The following is a 14144-nucleotide window of genomic DNA, read 5'->3' on the forward strand; positions in this document are numbered from 1 at the left end:
ACTTTCCTTATAAAGTACAGAATGCCAATTTTTTTAAAAAAAATGATTCCAAAATAAATAAATCTCAAAAAAAAAAGTTCATAAATAATGTATCACTTGTTCAAAATTATAATTAAGATGTTCATAAATCCAAAAATATATGTCTGTAAAAATATATATATTTATAGGAAACGTGTCCTACGTTCATATTTTTAACTAAAAATGTTCAAAATACCAAGATATAACCAAAAACAAAATTGTTCATAATAGAATACACAAATATCACTAAAAAATCAAAATAGTATGAAAGCTACATATTTCGAAACTCAAATCTAGCCATAGTGATTTAGATAAAGGAATCTCATTGGAAAATAATCATCTCTGTCGTCTTAACCACCTCTTCCTCGTCAAATGCGCCATTTTTAACTTCACTTCATTGGAAAAACTTCATTAACAAAGCTTCAAATTGAAGGTTGAAGAAAACGAACTTTTTAATTAATGTATAGTGATTAACAATGGTGATGAAGGAATTAAATCAAAAACAAAATAATGAATGAATTTAGGAAAAAGAACAATAGAGGAGAGAGAAATTAGAAATTACGAATTGTAAGAGGAAGAGATGAAGGATCTCAATCTATGGTGAACAACAATGGTGATGAAGAAATTAAATAAAAAAAAAATTATGAATGAATTTAAGAGAGAGAAAAACAGTTTAAAGAGAAGAAAGAGGAGAGAGAAATCAAAAATGAGGAAAGTGTGAGAGGAGGAGAAGATAGAGAGGAGGGAGAAAATGACGGGGATAAAAAATAATGTTGGTATTGTGTTGGCAAATTGTAAAACATGTGGCCTCTTATTAATGGTGGTGCTCATATTTTAATATGCACCATGGTGTATATTAAAATTTGCCCTTGTCTGGTAGGGTTGGGTCTGGTGCCGAGCCAAGGTCTAGGTGTTTTTTTCTTTTATTTTTTGGACATGGGACGGCTAACCCACCATTCATTTTTAAGCCCACTTAAATCTAGTTGTTACCCATGGGCTAGCACATCAAGCCTGACCCATGAGCTGGCATGTCGGCCCAAATCCCTGTAAAGCACAAAATTATGAATGTGTGTCTTGTTTCTTTCTTTTTTATTTTTTTTGTAGCTTTTATTTTCCATTTTCATCTACATTTTTTCGTTTTCTTATTTCATCCACATTTAAGGAAAATTATTCTGTATACCCAGGTTTTATAAAATGCTCTGCTTACCCTGAAAATTTTCAGTTGCACCGTGTACCTTTGAGGATTGTAAAAAATAATTAAAAAAAAATCCAAATACCCCTAAACTCATTACAAATGGTAATTTTTTTAGACTGAGCCCCCTAAGGATCAAATTCTATTAATTTATTATTGTGTAATGCTAAACCATTTAATGTCAAGTAAACTTAGTTAAAAAAAATCAAATTCTAGCACCCAAAAGTTTAAGATTTAGAATCATCGATAAAGTTCAAATTTTGATGTAATTATGCTTATGCTTTTAGACAATTTGACTACATAAATATAAAGCACTAGAAGAGAATTAGTGCGTGGGCATGATTTTAGTTTGATAAGTTAATGATATGTCTATTTGCTAGATGATCAAGGTTGACAAGGTAAAGTCGTATCCCCTAATAAAAAATAATTCCTAAGTCCTCTAACTAAAGTAGATAGGGAAGTAGGGTCGATCTCCACAGGGAAACAAGTCTTTCTATTCCTAATTAACTAAAATAATCTAGATTATGAAGTAACCAATATTTATATTTGAATAAGAAACTAAACTACTAAGATTGAGAATAGGGAGAAAATAATATATAAAAGGATCTAGGGCATAGGTTCACCAATAAATAATACTCCAGGGTAAAACATAATAATCAATCATTGACATTGCATAAATAACATGATTAACAGGCTCTCGCAATTTATTAATCAACATAGATCTAACAGGCTCTCGCAATTTACTAGATCTAAGTTCTTATTGAAAATAGCCTTTAATATCAAATTAACATCTGCTCGGTTCATCAATTCAATATTCCTATACTTTTACAAGCCATAATTGTAAAGCGTTAAAACAATTCAATATTCCTATACTTTATTAACCAGATTGTAAAGGGCTTTCGCTACGTATTACAATCACAGAATTAATCTACCGGTATTAAATCTCATCTCTCGAATCTCGACTTAACCATTTATAAATTAATCTGCCTATTGAAATTAGACCTAACATCAATTCTCATCTTTCGAATCTCGAATCAATATTGTCAAACTCATGCATAAAAGATCAGGCCTAATCTAGTCACAGAGCATTAAATCAATCAATAGGAAATTAATCTAGCATTGATAATTAACAACAATAAATTACCCCTTCATATTATTTAAGGATCCCCATAAACCCTAGAAATAAAACTACTCACACATAGTAAAAACTAAACTAATCAAATTAAAGCAATAAAACAAGTCATAATGAAAGGAATAAAATAAACAACTAAGATTAAGAGAAGAGAAATCGTTACCAAAATAAATCTGGAATTGAGAAAGTAATTAAGAACAAGAGTTGAGAGAAAAAAATCTAAGAAAACAATTAAGAGAGTAAAGAAAGAGTAAAAGGAAAGAGAGAGAGAGAGTCCTAAAATCGTATTACGGAGGAGTATTTATACTCTGTACAAATCCTAAGTTAAAACAAACTAAAACGACGCTAATCGTCTCCTAATATATGCACGCGCCCGATCGGGCGAGGCACCGCCCGATCGGGCGCGTCTTTTTACTCTATAATACCAATCTCGCGCCCGGCCGGGCGCGTCACCGGGCGCCAACCTTAGCTTCTCCCGCCCGGCCGGGCGCGCCTCCGGGCGCCAGCCTCTTTGGCCGGGCGGCTCACTTGGGCCACTATTTGGACTACGATTGGGCTCCAATTCTTCGGGTCAATCTAGGTTTCCTCTTCCGGTCTTGAATACTCGGTCCAAATGCCCCGGTATCACCTATACCAAGCCCTTAATCACCGGTTCGATGGATCTAACCGGCCCTGCGCTATAGATACTAGTCGTGCTTCTCCAATGTTCGTGATTGCTCCAAAATATCTCGGGAAAATACTCCAAAAGCATAAATCCCTGCAAAAGTCAACCAAATCTACGAAAACACTAGAAAGCACCAATTAGTAATAAAAGTGGCTCTAAAGAGCCAAAAACATTACTAATTACGACCAAAGGACGGGGGTAAAATACTATATAAAATAGACACATCAAGGATATTTGGTGCATTTGTTTTACAAACCTCAAGGATACATGGTACATTTTTTAAAACCTAATTAGGAATATATGGAACAATTTCCCCATTTAATTATATATATATCTTTCCTATGGTCATCAATCTATCAGTTTTTTTTTTTCTCGGTTCATTCTTTTAAATCAATTGATTTGCTGATTTTGGTGATTTGCTGATTTTGCTCAATTAAGGTTATGTTATTAACATAACCTTAATTGAGCCAGTGGGGATTTGCTATTTATTTGATAACCACATGTAGCCATTAGTATTCATGGGAAATATTTTTGTATGAATAAAAAGTAGGAAAATTTGTAAATATTATGTCAACTTTTTGACCGTCCGCTTTTATTATGTCAATCTTTTGATTATTTCTAAACACGTCAACTTTGTATTAACATTAATTTTCATTATGATTTTTTAACGATAACCAGATAACCATGTAAATCTTTGTAATTTCTGATTTTGAGATGAAAAATTGATTTTCCGGTATTCTTGTCTCCATTCTTCCTTTTCATATTCATACTCTGAAGTCTTGACTCCGTTAAACATATTGATTTCTTCCTCTTACTCTAAACATAATAGGAAGGAAGGAATTTTTTTATTTTTTATTTTTATTATTATTTTTTATTTTGGAATAAAACACTTCTTGATCATTTGGTGGCATGATAGTCCAACATGGTGCACCATGATGGTGAAATTGCAATGGATTGGTGGAATCATGGTGCATCATGGCTCTCTCCTATTTTGTTTCGATTATCCTCATTTATAAAAATTTCATTAGGGGTTTGATTGCATTGTACAATGTAATTGTTATTGGATTATATTCTCATAGAACTTCCTGTGTTGCAAGCTTGCAACTTGCAACTATATCCCATAATAATTAGTATAAACAATTTTTTAAAGCTCTTTTTATGCCATAATTTCTCATAGAGTACCAATGTATCATAATATATGGATCTCATTATTTGTTGTATTTTTGTGTTTTTTGAACTTAGGTTGTCCAAATTTTTAACGAATTGCGTCCACATGAAGGAAAGAGGGAGGTGAAGTGTTATAAGAGGAGGAGAAAAGGAGAGTAAGTAAACCTCTTTTTATGTCACCGATAATTTTACAAGTACAAATCATACCACAAACCCAAAAAAAATGATATAGCCTAGAATGATATACTGAGTCTTCAAGATCGTAGGGTCCAGGGCCGTATGTACTCCTTGAGTTACAGTTTGCTAAGCTTTTAGAAAGATCCCTGTACCAATGACCCAATTTATGGTAGCTCAAGATGAGAAGTTAACGGAAACTTTGAGGTGTTTAACATTTATCGAAAGTTATAAAGATACAACAATGAGAAGACGAGTTTTAAAAGCTTATGAATCATTGATATCACTCAAGCCGAGTTCCAGAGGTATAAAGAGTTGCATAACCCTTGGGTAATAATAGCGACATCATTAGACTACAAATACTGGATGTTGCCACCTATAGCTTATGCAGTCTATTCTTCAATGCATATATTTGGAAAGCACCCCATTGACAGCTTCACAATCCTCAATACACCGAGAAGGGCGAGAACCATGCCTGACCCTGTGAGGATGATCCCTGAGGCACTCTCTGCATTACTAGTTTCTCTTGAAAAGATCAATACTTCTGTGCACACAGATGATCACACTAAGACAATTGCAACATTAGAAATCAGAGATTCAGAAAATAATGTCACAATAACACCAGGACATTTTTTTGACAGTAATTTTTTTTTGAAGCATTGACAATCAAAGAAACAACCCAAGACAAGATATTCATAGTTTCAGGCATGGTAATCTTACAGAAACTGCTGATGATCTTTTTGGTGCAGTGGATGCACGTACAGCTTCCATGTAAGACTTGACAAATAATAGACTTGAATATATGTCAATCTAAGTATGACTTCCACCCAACATCTCCAATTGTTTTCTTCTCTTCCTTTTTCAGTCAGCTGAACTGCTGGTAATTCTCTGCTGGAATTTCCTTGTTCAATTCTCCAACGATGGATATGATTATATGCATCCAGTTCTCAAAGCTTGTCGGCCTCTCCCTCTCTTTTGTATTAGCACTTTCAACCAACCATGTATTCACGACCTTCACGAGTAAATAAAAGTTATAAAACTGCAACTTAGAATACTATTTTATGTCATATGAGATAATCAAACAATTTATGCACCTAAAACCTGAACCAACATCTGGGAAAAAGAGACCCCCCCCCCAAAAAAAAAAAAAAAAATAATAATAATAAATAAAAAAATAAATAAAACTTCATGGCCCTGCGATTGAAGAACAGAGTTCCACGATACTAAGATTTTTGAAATTTGTATCACAATATCTGCAAACCTTGGCATTACTAAGGTAAGGTATCACTTTTGGCATAAAGAGTTAAGGATGAAACTCAGCATCATCCCCCAAGAAACACTATGCATTCTTTCATAAGTCCCCAAGATCACCAAATTACCATTATTTTATTTCTCCAAGACCTTCAAAATATCTCTATGGCATGCACTACAAGCTCGTAAAGACACATTTTTAGGAAGACGGAATAAAGTCTACACAGGAACACATGTGAACAAGGGGGAGAGTTTGAACAACTTGCAACTCCAAGTGAGCTTCCATCTCAAAGCCAATAAGTAATGCGAGAAACAACCCCCCTAAATCATATAGGGATCACTATCACTTCTAATCCTCAGTGTAGCATGCCCACATGTGCAGTGTTGGATCTCTGAACAAGAGGTATAAAACACAAACAAGATGCCAAAAATGTACTAATCCATTTGTCAAATAATTAAGGTGGAAAAAATACAATCTTATAGGTGCAAAGGGAGAAACCAAAATCTGTCGAATTTAGGAAATTAACCATGCTGTTCCTCTTGATCTCCACTGCAACTATGAGTTACTGAGGGGCAAAAACTTAAACAATTAACTGTATCTGAAATCTGTATGACTTTTCACAGCCATACTGATATTTAGGTTGCCACTAAAGAGTGACAATTGAAAGCAACAAATAGTGCTATAACTGAAATTAGACTAAACAGTACAGATTATAAGACCATTGATATTTCCCTTTTGAAACAGATACTATGACAAGTAGTTATCAACTGATACAAAATAATTTTGACTAATTTCAACAGCTAAAGTTCCAGACACAGACCGAATTGATCAATATCATGGTACGAGAAATGTGAAATAAGATGGCCAATTAAAAGAGAAGGATTGTCACAGGCCAGCCCACTGAACAGGACAAGGACTCAAAGAAACAATCCGGTCTTGCCCCCCTCTTATTCTGAGAACCTCAAGCCCAAGTACACTATTACATTTTTTTAAGATGAAATTACCAGTCATAATTTCACTTTGACATGTCCCAATAGGGTGCCTTCCTTTCCTCGCTATGCTAGTTCATTGAGCATTCCAAACTTGATATTCGGCATGCCTGGCAAACACTTTTCTATCAGAAATAAGCTGCTTGTGCAATCCTGGTTCAAAAGCAGTACAGCAGTTTTCAGAAACAATAATCAAACAAAGTGAACTGTGATATTACAGTGCCGAATATTAAAAGTTTAATAGGCACTAGGCAGGTAACATTGTTAATGTTCTGTCTTAATTTTAATGCTGTCTCCTGTCTTCACTTTTGCTGCTTCAAACATTCTCATATAAATTACAATTAAAAAGGAAATATACTTTTCAGTGGATTCCTTGTAGAAGCTATACAAAAATCAGAGTAATATGAAGCCACAGGTCAAACTTATTCTCTGTATTTAATATCATCTGATATGGTTAAATTGGAGGATCCAATTCTCTAAGATAAACCTACTAGGATATTGTACATGCTAATGGTATGGCCTCTGTTTTTTTTTTTTTTTTTGGACCTTGAATTTAAACTAAAAGAAAAAAAAAGAGGATCATGAAGGGATTAAGATTACAGCAATTATTATACCAGTCAAACCAGAAAGTGTAGAGTGCGCAAACCATAACCGAGCAAATTACACACATTTACTCATTGACCCAAGCAGTGAAGATATAGAGCCTGTTCAAGTCAGGTTCAGTTTGGATCATATTGGTTCAGGTCATAGTCAGACGCTGTGTCATGAATCATTCAACTTAGGTAATGTCATATACTCATATTGGAGTCAAGTGCTAACACACACACACACACACACAAAAAAAAAAAAAAAAAAAAAAAAAAAAAAAAGGGAGTCTAGTACAGGCTAGCTTATTAAAAAGCAATCTATACAGTCAAAGTTGATCTTTGGATCAGGTAAGAGTTTAAAACACTTCTGTGTAAAAATAAAAAAATATAATAAATAATAAAAACACACACACACTTCAATTCATCTAAGTTCTACCCAACACCCTCAAATTAACAGAGTAACAGGCAATGATATTATATGGACATCTTGAGAAATAAAAAAATAAAAAAAATAAAAAAAAAGGGTAATACTATTGTTGTCAACCAGAAACAATTAAATTGATGAAGAGACCTAATCCCAAACTTCCAGGACCAAACCCAACTTGAACTAGAATGACCAATTGCCAATATGACCCAAAAGTGATAAAGCCTAGACTCAAAACACTGGATTGAACAGATCTATCTTATTCATCGTCTTTTGTCATTTTTTAAGGGTTGGAGTGTCCAAACTACAAAATATTAAAATACCCTGGTTTATACACAATAATTTGCCAATTTAAACTGCCACACGTCTCACATGCAGACCATAGATCAATATAGAAGATTGATGAAATTAAAGAGACTGACGAATTAGTTGCAAATTTTTATAATTTAAACAAAAGAAGATAGGAGCACAGTCATTACATAAGAAAATTTGTCAAAGCTTACACCGAGATTGTAAAACAATTACTAATTTGCAACAAGAATTTCTCTAGAATGACACTTTTTGTAATATCGATAAGTTTTACTATGCAAAGTAGTTGGAGTAACTAGTATGTACTTAAGTTACCATTAGCTATAGACTATGAAAGATGGACCATGGCTGGGTAGCATGATAAGGTAATTTAAGAGAACTGTATCTTGGAGAAGAAAGCGTTTTCATTGGCTTTACAACTTTCAAAACCACTACCTGGTATTACAGATGTGACGACGAATTAAGCTGAACATCTATATTAGACCTAGTTTTAGGGGATGATCGCCAATTCCTATAACAACCTTAATCAACTTCCACCCTCTATTCTCTTAATTTTTTTTACCTTCCCACCTTGCTTTTAGTTAGGCCTGACATCCAACTAGAGACCCCAGCTGCCGGAGGAACTTGCAACAGCAGCAGCCATACCACCGAAAAAGTTTTCATATAATACACTATAACTAGTTTGTGGCCCGGGCGATGCACCGGGTTTTACGTTGAATATCAATTAATATTATTTGAGCTATAAAATCATAAATTGTATAATAACAAAATATAAGTGAACAAGTATAACTATTGGAAGTAAATAAACGCTTCAAATTGATATTTTGTACAAATGAAAGCATTTAGCATATTATAATTGAATATGATGCATAATTAATAGTAGCAAAGTTGGTAAGAACATTAATTAATTTGTTATTGGCTTGTGTTCAAACCTTGTGACAAAAATTTTTATTGCCATTGAAACATGTTTATAGTAAAAAGGATGATGTGGCATATTATGGTGATGTGACATACTTCTAATACATGTGAAAGGTGCCAAATGGCATATATCTTGTATTAGGAACGCTTTTTAATATATAAAGTATAGATTTCTCAAGTACCTCTGCATCTACATTAAAGTTTCATTTTCTTAATGCACACATATTTAGGAAAAAGTAAAAAGTGAGATTTGGTTAGGATTGTTAAGCAATATCTTTACTTGTGCATTTAGAAAAAAGACAAGGTGCTTTTTTTTAGTGTCTTTTTTTATTAGCTTTCAGGAATTTTTTTTTTTCCTTCTATTTATTTAGCCCACCAACCGAAAAAACTTATTTGGTGACTCTTTCAACCAAGCTAAAAAGCCAACTTTTTGGCCATAATGAAAAAAAATTCACTTGAATTAGCTCGTATTACGGCTTCTAGGCCAAATTGATTTAAAAGTATTTCCTCAATTATTTTATTGGTTATAAACTTTTTGTTTCACGTTTGTCAATGCATTATTTCAACCAATAATATCTTTAATTATGCATTGTAAAAATAAAAAAAAAATAAAAATATATTATAAATTTTGATAAATTACACATTAAGATGAATCTAATAAAATCCTATAAACTTTTTGTTTTTCACTTTTGTCAATGGCATTACTTCAACCAATATCATCTTCAATTATGCATTTGTAAAAAATAAAGTTATATTTTAATAAAGCACACATTAAGATGAATCTAATAAGATCTCATATGACGATGTTTTTCCTTACATATAATCATAAAATGTAACTGATGTGCAGTATGTATAGAGTGTACACTTAAAAAAATAAATATTTTAAGTATACATCCTCTTTATTTAAAGTATACATCCTCTTTATTTTTGAAGAGAAGTTATTGTGAAGTTAGGCTCACCAATGGCTTTGTGAGACAAACCCAAAATAAGGAGAATCCAACCTTTAAAAATGGTAAATAGTCATATGACATATCATCCATTAATAATATCATCCCATTCAATTAATCATATCATCCACCCTATATACACTTATATATACATATCATCCAAATAATTACTGATAAGACAATTGAGCATGTCATCCAACCAAATAATCATATCATCCATCCAATCTAGACACTTTAGAATATCATCCTAGTAGTTATTAATATCATCCAACAATTAACCATATCATCTAACCAATTAATCATATCATCCATCTAATCTAGACACTTAAGAATATCATCCTAGCGATATCATCCAACAATTAACCATATCATCCAACCAATTAATCAATCATCAACCTTAGACACCTAAAGATATCATCTTAAGAATTAATCATATCAGCTAAACACTTAAAGATATCATCCAGATAAGTAATCATATCATCTAGCCAAAACATTTCTTCTTTAAAGCCATACTTGGATTAGGGGTAATAAAAATCAAGCTAGGAAAAACATAAGTGATGGTGGTGTTGTAGGGAGATAAGGTGTTTATAAACGAAATAAGGTATTTGTGACATGAGGAAAGAGAGAGCGGAGGAATCATTATCCTCATAGTGAGGATTATAATTATCCACCCTCCTCCCTAGTGTAACCATTATCCCCTAAAATGAGGGTAAAAGTTTCCCTATCTCCCACCTATCACCACATCACCATTACATAAGACTCCTTGCAATCACTCCATCACTATCTCCTCCTCCCCTATATATTTACATTCATTTTGTTTAGTTTGAATTTTATTACTCTAGTCAGTCTAGTAACATATTACCCTCGATCCAAGCGTGCCCTAAATATGATTAATATCATTCAGACAATGAATGATATCACCCCGCCACGACTACTAATATCATCAGACAATTAATCATGTCATCCAACCAATTAATCATATCATCCAGCTAAACACTCAAAAGATATCAATAAGAATTTCACTCCAAGTCGAATGACAAGTGCATCATTAAGAATCAAGACCCTATCCACAAATGTTTTGGAATTTGAGGATACTTTAGTAACACGTTTTGTAAACTCAAGTATAGTGACTTTGGTGCAAATGTACATACTCAAAATAACAAGGGCCGCCATTGTACCACCACTACCATACAGCCACTCTTCAGCCACCACAACCACCTAGCTGCCACGGTGCCACCACTACCTCCTCGATCAAAACCACCCACACCTTTAACCATCCCCTATGTCCCTCACCGTACAGGGACTTTTTTCCGTGAACATAGAGAATTAGCAAGGCAATCGTAACGATAGTCCTAAAATTTTGCGCTTGATGTTTCTCTCACCTAAATTATCAGTGATTTATGTATTAGGTGGAGTGGATTGGAGATTTGGAGTGGAGATAGGGGAGTGCCACAGGAGTGTTTGGACGTAAGAGATTATTTGGGCGAATATGTGAAGGGAAAGGCCATCTCACCAATTGTAAGCCTCACCTTATATTTTGTGTTTTTTAAATTGCGACATTTGGACTTTAACACTATTCACACAATAGTTTTTGACCATATTTTGTGATTTATTTGTGAGTAAAACATAGTTATGTAGGATGTAGTAAGATTCATCTTGATATCCACTTTTTAAATATCAATTTTTTTAAAATAAATTTTAAGTATATACAGATATTAATCATCAAAGTGATGCATCGGCAAGCGTGAAAGATAAGGAGAGGAGGAAGCCTAGATTAAATCCAAGCACTATCAGTGAGATACACAATGCTGAATTGTTGACTTTAATCACCAATTTTTGGTGCAACGTAGGAAGTTGAATGGAAATTTCCACAAAGAGTTTAAAAGATAATTTCTCAAAACATGGTTCTTTTAAAAGGTAACTTATGACCAACTTTCCTAATAATACAACTAGATTTATCTCAAGATATCTATATTATCATTAAAGAACTGTAGGATGAATGAAATGCTTCCAAAACCCAAATCCCCACTTCATAAATAAACTACTCTTTAATGGCAATAATGATATTGGAAATATGAAAACTTCAATAACGGAGGAAGATTGAAAATTTCATATACTCAAAACGGAAAATGGGAAACCTTGTAATCCTTTAACTACATTCAATTACACTCCAAATAGGAAACCAAGAAATTGGATACAAGGAAACATCAATAAAGCATAATCAATATTCAATCCAGATAATAAAATAATTAACATAAAATCGAACCCGGGAAAAGAAAAGATGGGAATTTTCATCAACTTAAAATAGAAATTTAAAAACACAACAAATTATTTTTTTTCTAATACAAACAAAATTTATGAGAAAAGTGAAACCAAAATAATTTCAAAATTTGTACTCATACTCTCCAATATAAAGCAAAAATAGAGACTAATATTAAAATTTAACAAAATACTTTATAATATTAGTTTAATCATCAATATAATTTTTTTAAGGCCATGTAATCTTTGTTCGGTAAAAATCCTTCTCTAATGATTTAAATTCCCTTAACGCCTAAAAAAAGTTTTAATGGAAAGGAAAAAAAATACTTCATTTAATCCATCTCTAATTTTTTTATTTATATGAAAGATATATCGCAAATTGTTTAATTAATAAAAACATCCTATATTCTTTTATGTTCTATTCACGTTAAGAAAATATTGAAAAAGGTGATAGAGTGTAAGATAAAGTAAAAAAGAGAATGTAAAAAGCTAGATAGATGTTAATTAAAAAATAAAAAAAAATAAAAAAATAAAAAATAAAAAAAAGTACGAGAGAAAATGTAAAAAAAAAATGAGGGTTTTAAGAAACTAGTGAACAAAGTAAGAGAGTGTATGCCAAAAATAGAATAAAACAAAGGTAATAATAAAAATAAAAATAAAAATAAAAATAAAGTGCGGACTAAATGGAAAGTGAGTAAAACAAAACGGAGGGAGTACAAGCTAGGATGTTTTAAATATAGAACATTAAAATTTGTTTAAGATACTTACTTCCTCCGTTCTTTTTTACTTGACCCGCTTTGACTTTTACACTATTTACAACTCCTCCTTTGACCGTCTTTTGTGAATAATTTGTAAGGAAAAATATGTTCATGTGGGATATTTTGAATTTGTCTCAAGAAATATTATCATAATATACAACTTTTATAATTTTTACTTATGGAGAATTAAAGTTATTAATCGTTGAAGTTTTGCATTGGCAAGCGTGATAAAAGAAACAAGTCAAGTAAAAAAAAACAGAGGAAGTATTAAATTAGGTAGTAAAGTGATTTATAATCATCTAGGGCTTGTTTGGCATCATTTTTGGTTATTAGTTTCCTGTTTTCTTGAAAACTAAAAACCAAAAACAGGAAACAAGAAACAAGAAAAAGGTGTTTCCAATTTTTTGTTGTCAGTTTTCAAAATTATTATGATTTTAATAAGTTTAAATAATTTTTTATTCATTATGTGACATATATTATATATTTTTATACAACAAAAAACCAAAAAACAAAAAACCACAGCAATAATAATTTGAATGCATAGGGAAAAACTAGTACTTACATATAGCAATTACTCCAATATAAGTGATAACATATATACTAGAGTATTTTGTAGTTTGTGCACTAGCAGCCAAAGAGATAAAAATATGCTTTCCTATAAACTAAGTTGGATGCTACTACCACCAATATTATGGTTTCAGATCACAGAATGTCTACAAAATAATTGCTATGCCATTTATGTGGTCCAAGAGAGAGTAATGTGCAAAACCATAGCACCAATAGTTGAAAGAGAAAATGCTAGATTATTGAGTCTCTCCATCAGTAACTTTATAATACTAGAATAAAGACTAAATATTATCCTAACTTCCTCAGTACAGAGCAAAAAATATAGTAGTAGAGACCAGTAGAAAGCATGAACAAATAGAAGAACGACAAGAACCACAAATACAATAACAATACGTTATTTAAGTTTTGTTTGCTTCATCTGACTTTGTTCGAAATTATTTTATTTCATCTTTACATATATTATTATATTTGAACTTAGAGTGTGTTGTCTAAATTTTTCTTGAAAGTTTATTTTACTTGAACCTATCTGAGCTTTTTATTTAGTTGAACTTAATTTGTTTTTGAATTTTGATATTATTTTGTCAGAACTTATCTAACTAACATAACCTAAGTTAAAATAAGATGAAATAAACAAACAAACCCTTAAATACATCCATCAGTTAGAAAAAAAAAAACAACAAATTTGAAAAAATAGGCAAGTGGTTATGGTTCTCTACTCATATACCTAATGTAGAGTCTTTTCAAACTTAAAATAAAATACCTACTGTACTAAGAATAAAGCAATTTA

Source organism: Chenopodium quinoa, unplaced genomic scaffold (genome assembly GCF_001683475.1).
Source record: "Chenopodium quinoa cultivar QQ74 unplaced genomic scaffold, ASM168347v1, whole genome shotgun sequence".
Lineage (NCBI taxonomy): Eukaryota > Viridiplantae > Streptophyta > Magnoliopsida > Caryophyllales > Amaranthaceae > Chenopodium > Chenopodium quinoa.